Below are 7,948 nucleotides of genomic sequence, written 5' to 3'. Positions count from 1 at the left end.
AGTTAGTAGTTAGAAGAAATACACAAAAACTTGGTTGCCAAGGGATATGTTGAGTCTCTGTTATGTGCTGACATCGAGTGGAAAATCAAATGCACTACTAAATATCTAATTCATCTGGTTTGCTTTCTTAACCTAATTTCTGTACCTAACTCAGTATAGAAAAAAGAAATCACTTCTACCCCTCGGCTTCCCACCCGCTCATCTGAGATTACCTGTCAGACCATTTTCCCCCCAGGAAAAAATTCCGGCTCCGCCTGTGCATACAACGAATTAAACCGGTGGAAATCCCGAGAAGACTGCACGCAGATTATTCGCCGAAATTAATTATCGCACTTCATGTTTCAACAAGAGATTAGCTTGCAGGATATCATGTAGATAGAGGTGAGTCTACCAACAGTAGACTATTGAAAAATGCCCTGAAAGAATTCAACCTCGGAAAACCCCAGTCTCCACGGACTGGGTGTTGGATAACTTCGAACGGAGAAACATTTTTTTACAACTTTTTTAAACAAACTTTGAGTATAAAAAGGATAAAATTGGTTCAATGAGGAGTGGAAAAGTGGTAATATAGAAAAGAATTCTATTAGACAGTGGCTGATATTTGGAATAAATAGTTTTTACTCAGATATCGATGATTATTTAAAAATGCCGCAGAAAGTGTCCATTTCGTCACTTTTGCATTTCGCTAAATGATAACTCGTGTCATTTGTTATTAAGGTAATTCATTTAGATAAAATGTACGAACAGATGTTCAATATTGATAGGCTTCCACCTTCGCCTTTCTATGTCCACGAAAAGGAGCAAAGCCGCCACATTAGAATATTAGCCAGGAATAAAAACTCATTGGTGAGAATTAATACGACATATTTTAATAATAGTAAATAGGGAAACAGTTAAAAAAATATCAAGTAACTCACGAAATAAATAAGTACCTTAATATTCTAAATCAAAAATATCCTCAATGCCACAAACCTTTTACCCATTACTTGAAAGAAAAAGCAAATAAGCATAGTCATCTTTGATACATCTTCTCGTCTCAAACACCCGAATATCATTTCTATGATTCTACTTTGGTGAGGAAATTATATCGCAGCATAGACATTCATTGAAGTAGATTAAAAAATACACTCGTCGGAATTTACGAGGTCAAGAACTTACAAAAAACTTCATTTGGGTACATAAAATAGATGAATTTACTTGTCAATCACCGCCCGATGTTCCTAGTTAAATTAAACCTTATCGAGAATAAACAAAACCTTAGCAATATAATTTTGCAAATCATGTAGCCACGTTTAAATAAAACATGAAAAAAGGATAATTACATTTCAATTGCACCGATATGACTGGTGAAGGAAATTTAAACTTGCTCATCTTTATGCCATAATAAACCAACTCGCACAAATTGCATTTATCTAGTACGTCTTTTCACTACTCATTCACATCACTGATGGCATAAAACTCGATTTATAAATTAAATTGAATTCATGATTCCCGTTATTCGAAAAAGGGACATCCAACGTGACCATTAAATGTAATAAACATTTAAATTCAATCCCAAACCTCACCTGCGAACGATTGGCGATGGTCGTAACGTCAAGTGATGTGTTGATGAGGAGTTACTTTCGATCGAGAGTCGGAAAAATTTCGAGGGTAAAGCTAAACAATCGCTCCTTCAATTGTTATCGAGCAGCCGATGTAAACTCCTGGGAACCGGATCTTTACGCTCGAACGTTAAGTTACAAAATCGTGTACTCAATGAACCATTTCCGTAGCTTAGAGCTGTTTTAGTGAGCCGTTACTCGAGCGTCGCTGGCGGTCACTTAATGAACTTCCAAACAAGACCAGATTTTTGCTAAATCTGGCACAGCATCCGGATATAACTCAACTTTGGAAAATTAGTCAGGATAAGTCCTTTTTTAATATAGATATATTTTTTAATAACAGCATCGAAATACTTTATCTCTCTATTTTCCGAACGAAATTCTCAGCAGAATCAAGGTCCAAAATCAAATATATTTTCACGAGCACGTATGCTGTCGTGAATACATTAATCATACGCACCGTGACTGCTACCTAGCGAAAATATTTCCCTCATAAATGAACGAACAGTGGTTTGTGTTTATTTAGCTTCCTCTCTGCCTCTTCCACAAGTAAAAATGAGAAAAAGATGACTCAACTCAATTGCGGAAGCCGTTGAAAGGCATCCTTTGTCAATTCTCAAAACTTGACACGTGCCACCAAATCCTCACTCTTTTTTTTTAATTATCCAGAGATTTACGGCGCAGGTTGTTTACGGCACACGTGTATTTGAGCCTCGCGGAAAAGATGAAACGCTTTTTGAATGGTGAACAATGAGGAAACAGGTGAATATTGCAGAGAAACAGCATCAGTTAAATCATTTGGGCACGTGAACTATTCTCAATTCACTCTAAGCATAACCTAATTAATTAATTTTGGACTTGAATGAAAGGAGTTGCAATTGTTTTACTCGTCATCTGTACACAATGCAATCTCTTGGAAGTTAAGCTCGTAAATGATAATCTATGAAGAAATATACATACAGGAGTGATAGTGATATGTTCATATTCATGAGTGAAAACTAAAATTAGATTCAGTCAAGCATATTTGATATCATCTACCTTACCAAAAACCTACCAAACTTGTTACCATTGTGAAGAAGAACACATTTTAAGGTTATGAATTAGTTTATTTTTAGATTGATTTAAATTTGAAAAATATTTTCTGAAATATATCAAATACAAAAATATGTAATCCTAAAATGCGCCGTATCTAAAAAAGTAGAGCTGTTACATAAAAACGGATACAACATTTGGATTCAGCACCACAGATATTGTTAATATCAGCTCAAAAACTCCCGGCACCAAAAAAAAAAAATTATTTTGTTGGCCCGTGTACTTTATCGAAAACAATAAGTAATTTCCTGCTTTATATATCTCCTCTTTCCGTTTGAATACGATTAATGTGAACAAATTTTTGTTCGCACGGAAAGAAGCCATTAAGGAATTGACTTTTCAAAAATTACTTTTTAAATTTTCTACCTTATCTTTCTCATCTTTTCGTTTTAATGCCTTTATCTTCTTTTACAATTTTGCTCCTTTTTTTGCATGAACAAATATGTTGCTATGATTAATTGTATCTTCCTTCCAATAATCGTCGCGCCGCCATTGGATTTTGGTGGCCATTTTTTTAAACTAATCCCCAAACTCAATCGAAATGAATAGACAGATAAATAATGGGAAATTTACTGTTTTCACATTTTTTCCTGAGGTTTCAGACAATTTTAGAGGCGGTCATTAAAAGATCTTTCCTCGTACCTTGTCTCGTTCACCCCAAACAATTGTATAAGTTAGTGAGGGAGTAGTCGGAATTGGGCTTTATAGTATATAGATGAAGGAAAGTTTAAATAATGAATACAATGCCATTTCCTGTTTACTTTTGCATTACTTGCTCGCAATGTACGGGCAGTAGGCGTCCATTTTGAATTTCCGTTTCCCACACGTCTCTTTCCATCAGTGGGCTTATTTCAACCGGCTTCAAAAATAAACTAATAAGTGGATAAAGTTAAGATCCAACAACGTATTTGCGAAAAGTCGACAGCATAAAGGCGTGCGGGTTTTCTTCAAAAGGCTCATTTACTCATAATGGTAGGCTACGGTGGGCGGAAATGTGTTAATATCGCAGTTATTTTTATAAAAGCGTTACCGTTATCATAATAGTGTTTTAATCGGCAAAAAGAGCATATTTGGTGTGTGGTTTTAACACGGTAACGCATGTAAAACAGAGGATTATGAATGACGAGCCTGTGAATACTATGTGAGAGTTCACTTTTTTGAAGGCTTTAATAATTTCCAAAAGTTATAAAAACTACTTTTTTTCTCTCAAAAGACATGTAAAAGCCACGCATGGTAGTGGACGAAACAAATTCAGTTCTTAAAAAAAAAAAAAAAAATTAGGAAGCTGTCATGGCACTATTTTCATCAATGATTCCTAAAACATGTCAGCTGCGGTGCAAGGGATCCGTTACAGCTAAGCTTGGATGTTGCCCATCGTTTTACAATAAATTGAAAGCAAACATCCTAAACCCGGTCGAAACAGCAATTTTATTTCCATAAAAATTCAGTCTTGATGGTAAGTAATTTATACCACTGCATGTACATTACTTGTTTTCCCACGGAAATTCATTATTTTATCGGCGTTAATATAATGTTAATGTCCAATATATATGGGAAGAGAAATTGTTGTTGGATACCAAGGGGTGAGCGCTTGAATTATTTGGGAGTCTATCTATTGTTTAAACCAATTAAATCGGCATCAAATAAATTTTATTGATGCAAATTAACGAACTCATAAACATGTCATAAAATTTTGTCAAAATAGAGAGATCGGTTATTTTAAAAGTATATGGCAAGAGAATCAAATATTTTAATTGATACTTTAGGCTTGGTGAATGTAACATTACTTAATGTATCAACAACGAAGTCGACTTATCACTTACACTTTCCTGAATATTTTAAGTTCTAATGTGCAGTGAATAATTTTGAAAATTATCTCGCTATTTTAATGCTGATATATGAAAGCTCTGACGGGATTTTTCTTTGCTCTATTCAATATATGAAAAGAACGTGGTTACAGCCATTTATTTAATAATATTTTGCAAGTATTCTTCAGCCGTCAGTACGAGTGAGATAAATATAAGTGAGTATGTGTGGTATGTTCATTATTACTTATTGATTGTTTGCTTATTATTTCAACAATTAATAATTCTAAACTCTGATGACGGAACTTATATAAACCCAAATTTTTGGCTAAGAATGTAACTTCATAAAAGGACCAACACTCGCCTTCCGGAATAATATACTAAAAAGAAGGAAAATGCAAGAAGGCTGTAGGTACTAAAAAATTTAAGCCAAGACTACTGAATTAATCGTTTAAATAGGTCGTTCATCCACAGCCCTTGCTGTGATAACAAAATCGTATTAGTACATTCCTTCATTCGGAATCTCTATACATGAACCGTTAATTTACCGAAAATGAGAGGTGTAATATCACTAAATTACCTTTAATGACGAGAAATTCAAGAGTCGTGAAGAGAAGTGGTAACCTGTTTACGTTATTAAGGACGGCCTGGTAATTTAGGTCAAAGCGGGCTTAAAGACGGAGTATAAAGGATGGAGGAAAATGGCGAACCCACTTAGGGTGCGCCATTTAACGAAGTGCATGATGGGGAAACTATTTTTATACTTCCGAGGCGACGGCAACGAGTGCGCCAAATATTTTGCAGATGCCACCGACTTCAGGGGGCATGGAAGAGGCTTTTATTTCCATATTGACATGAGAAAGCTCGAAAAATTCTATACTGTACTTTTTTTGTACGAAGCTCGAGACCTCTACCTGAGTTTTGAACTTGAGCTTGACCAGATTTTTCATTTCAAAATGGGTATTTAGAATTTCCACAAAGTAAAGCCTGACGATATTTTATAAGAACCTTTTATTGGAAATAAAGAAATAAAACTTTGCAAGGTTCACTATTATAATATATTTCCAATATGGTGAGGTTTCACAAAGTAAAGCCTTAAGTTATCAGAACCTTTTATGCTTGAACCTGCAACGGACATTCTAAAAAAATCTATTTTATTCGATGTGACCGCTACCTTATACATTTTAAAATTCTAGGAATAATATATGATGATTACGAACAAGAAGGATGAACATCCAATATGAAATACCACCCTTTTCGTATGTGATTAGTCCCAAAAATACATGGAATGGCACTTTCCGATTAGTTTCACAGAGTTCCCTAGTTTAAAAGTTTTTCTTTCCAAGATAGATCTAATAAAAAATTTCCCTAGACATTTTGGACTCAATTTGAATAATGTCATCTGTCTTCCCAGCCAAAGTTTGAGTTGAAATCAGAGTCTCTTTACTTCGTTCAAGAAAATCTAAAATCTTGTTCTCTATTAATACTATGACCTTTCAGTGCTCATAAAAATAATTACAACTGCAATATTGTTCATTGTGGATACTGTTAGTGCTCGTTAAACTTGTCTTCCAAAAAAGGGTTCTTTTGCTCAACGTGTCGGAAATTCATTTGCCGTGAGATCTCTAGTTCTTTAAATGCCTCGTATTCTCTCATCGAACGAGAGGTACTAACAGAATCTATGTTAATAGTTATGTACTAGTTATTATTAATTATTATTATTTTAGTAGTTATGGTACTAATTTTCGTATTAGAAATACTACCAAATCAGGATCTAGAGAATACTGAAGAGTATTTTTTGAATTACTTGCTAGAAATATCAAGAAATTCTAAATGAGTTCCTAATTACATCGGATTCTTACTGTGGCTCCATTTTAAGTCATTGCAGGACATCGTCCTAGTTTGCCAAAAAAATCAGCATTCACATTCCAGAATGTTTATGATTTTCACCTATTATTTAATAAGTTTTTCGACAAGAATAGCCACTATAGGTTCAAAACCTGCTTGACTGAAAAATACCTTGCTAAAACTAAAGTATTATCATATCCTTCTCACTAACATACAGTGGTGGAATTTTTATATTTTAATAATTAGTAGCTTTTTCCCGTTAATTTAATATTGAATGCATTAATGAATGAATGTAGTTTATTGTAATATTAGTAATGTGATAAATAATTCCAATAGAAATTTTGAAGGCGAAATTATACCATTTTTGGAATATCTTACGGAAAACCTTTTTTGGCTGTTAATCGAATCAAATAAACAATCGAATTGAAAGCGAAAAAATCGTCGCTCGCCTGACTTGCAAGGAATCGAAGCTCTGCAGATCTTTAGGACCCGAGAGCGGGAGTTGGAATGCGCCCGAAAATGTCGCCCGATGAAATGAATAAACGCGGCCTTAACTCGGAAAAATTTATCCATTTAATCACCGTGGAGGCCAACGTACAAAGTTACTGTTATTGTAAACAAACCGCCATGTTGTTTGTTTAAATATATAAATTAAAATTAAAAATCGTAGTGAGGAGGCAATAATGGTAGTGAGGGACGCGGAAAGAAAAAGTAATAGAGTCGTGTATTGAGAGAGCTAAGAGATAGACGTATTCTAATAAGATCGGGAGAAAGGCTAACAAAGTGATGTCTTGAGATAACTAAAAGAGAGATCGCCGACGTTTCGGGTACCGACTCGCTACCCATTCTCACGGCACGGTTATTCTTATACTCTTACCCGCGCGGTATCCCGAGGAGATTTTTCAAAAGTTGTTCGCCGGGAAAGTGTTAAATCATATATAAAAGAGAGATGTGTTCTAAAAAGATCGGCAGAAGGAAGAAAAGGACGCAAAAAAAAGGAGGCGCCTACGAGAGAGAAAGATCGCGGAGGAAGAGATACGGCAGAACTCAAGTCAGTTCGTATAAATCTTTCGCCTTTTAACAAAGATTTCCGTGGCGGGAGTTCAATTGTATGTATAGACAATTTTTGATTGTGCCCATTGGAACAGAAAGGGAAATTACGCAATAAATATATGTATAATATCAGATTGTAAATTGGGCCCAATTAGTCTTCTTTACGACATTTTGGATATAATTTGTAAAAGGTGATTTTGGTGCATGTTATTTCTTAATTAAGGGTATTTCTGTACCCCAGGGTAACAAAAAATAAGAGGTGGAAGGTGAGTTTTGTTACAGTTGTGGATAATTTTTACGCTATATTTATGGTGGATCGCGACTCTCATTAGGGGATTTTATAAGTAGGTGAAGACATATTTTTGCTACAATCTTCGAAAAATTTACCCTCAATGTTGCGATGACGTACCTAATACCCTCGATAAAATATTTTCCCGAGGATATGCGAGGATATGTAAGATTTGCAATGAAAAATGTCTCTCTTGCAGGGAAATAAGGCCAAAACAGACAGGGATCGGAGTGTATGCTTCAGAAAGGCGTGAAGTGAAA

At 34.9% G+C, this 7,948-nt stretch overlaps 1 pseudogene; it reads left to right on the top strand.

The window, feature by feature from the left end:
• The first annotated feature begins 7,382 nt into the window (after positions 1 to 7,382).
• LOC124166145 lies at positions 7,383 to 7,494 on the top strand (annotated as a pseudogene).
• Positions 7,495 to 7,948: the final 454 nt, after the last annotated feature.

This window comes from Ischnura elegans, chromosome 9 (assembly GCF_921293095.1).
Source record: "Ischnura elegans chromosome 9, ioIscEleg1.1, whole genome shotgun sequence".
NCBI lineage: Eukaryota > Metazoa > Arthropoda > Insecta > Odonata > Coenagrionidae > Ischnura > Ischnura elegans.
This window is presented reverse-complemented; position numbering and strand designations above follow the sequence as displayed.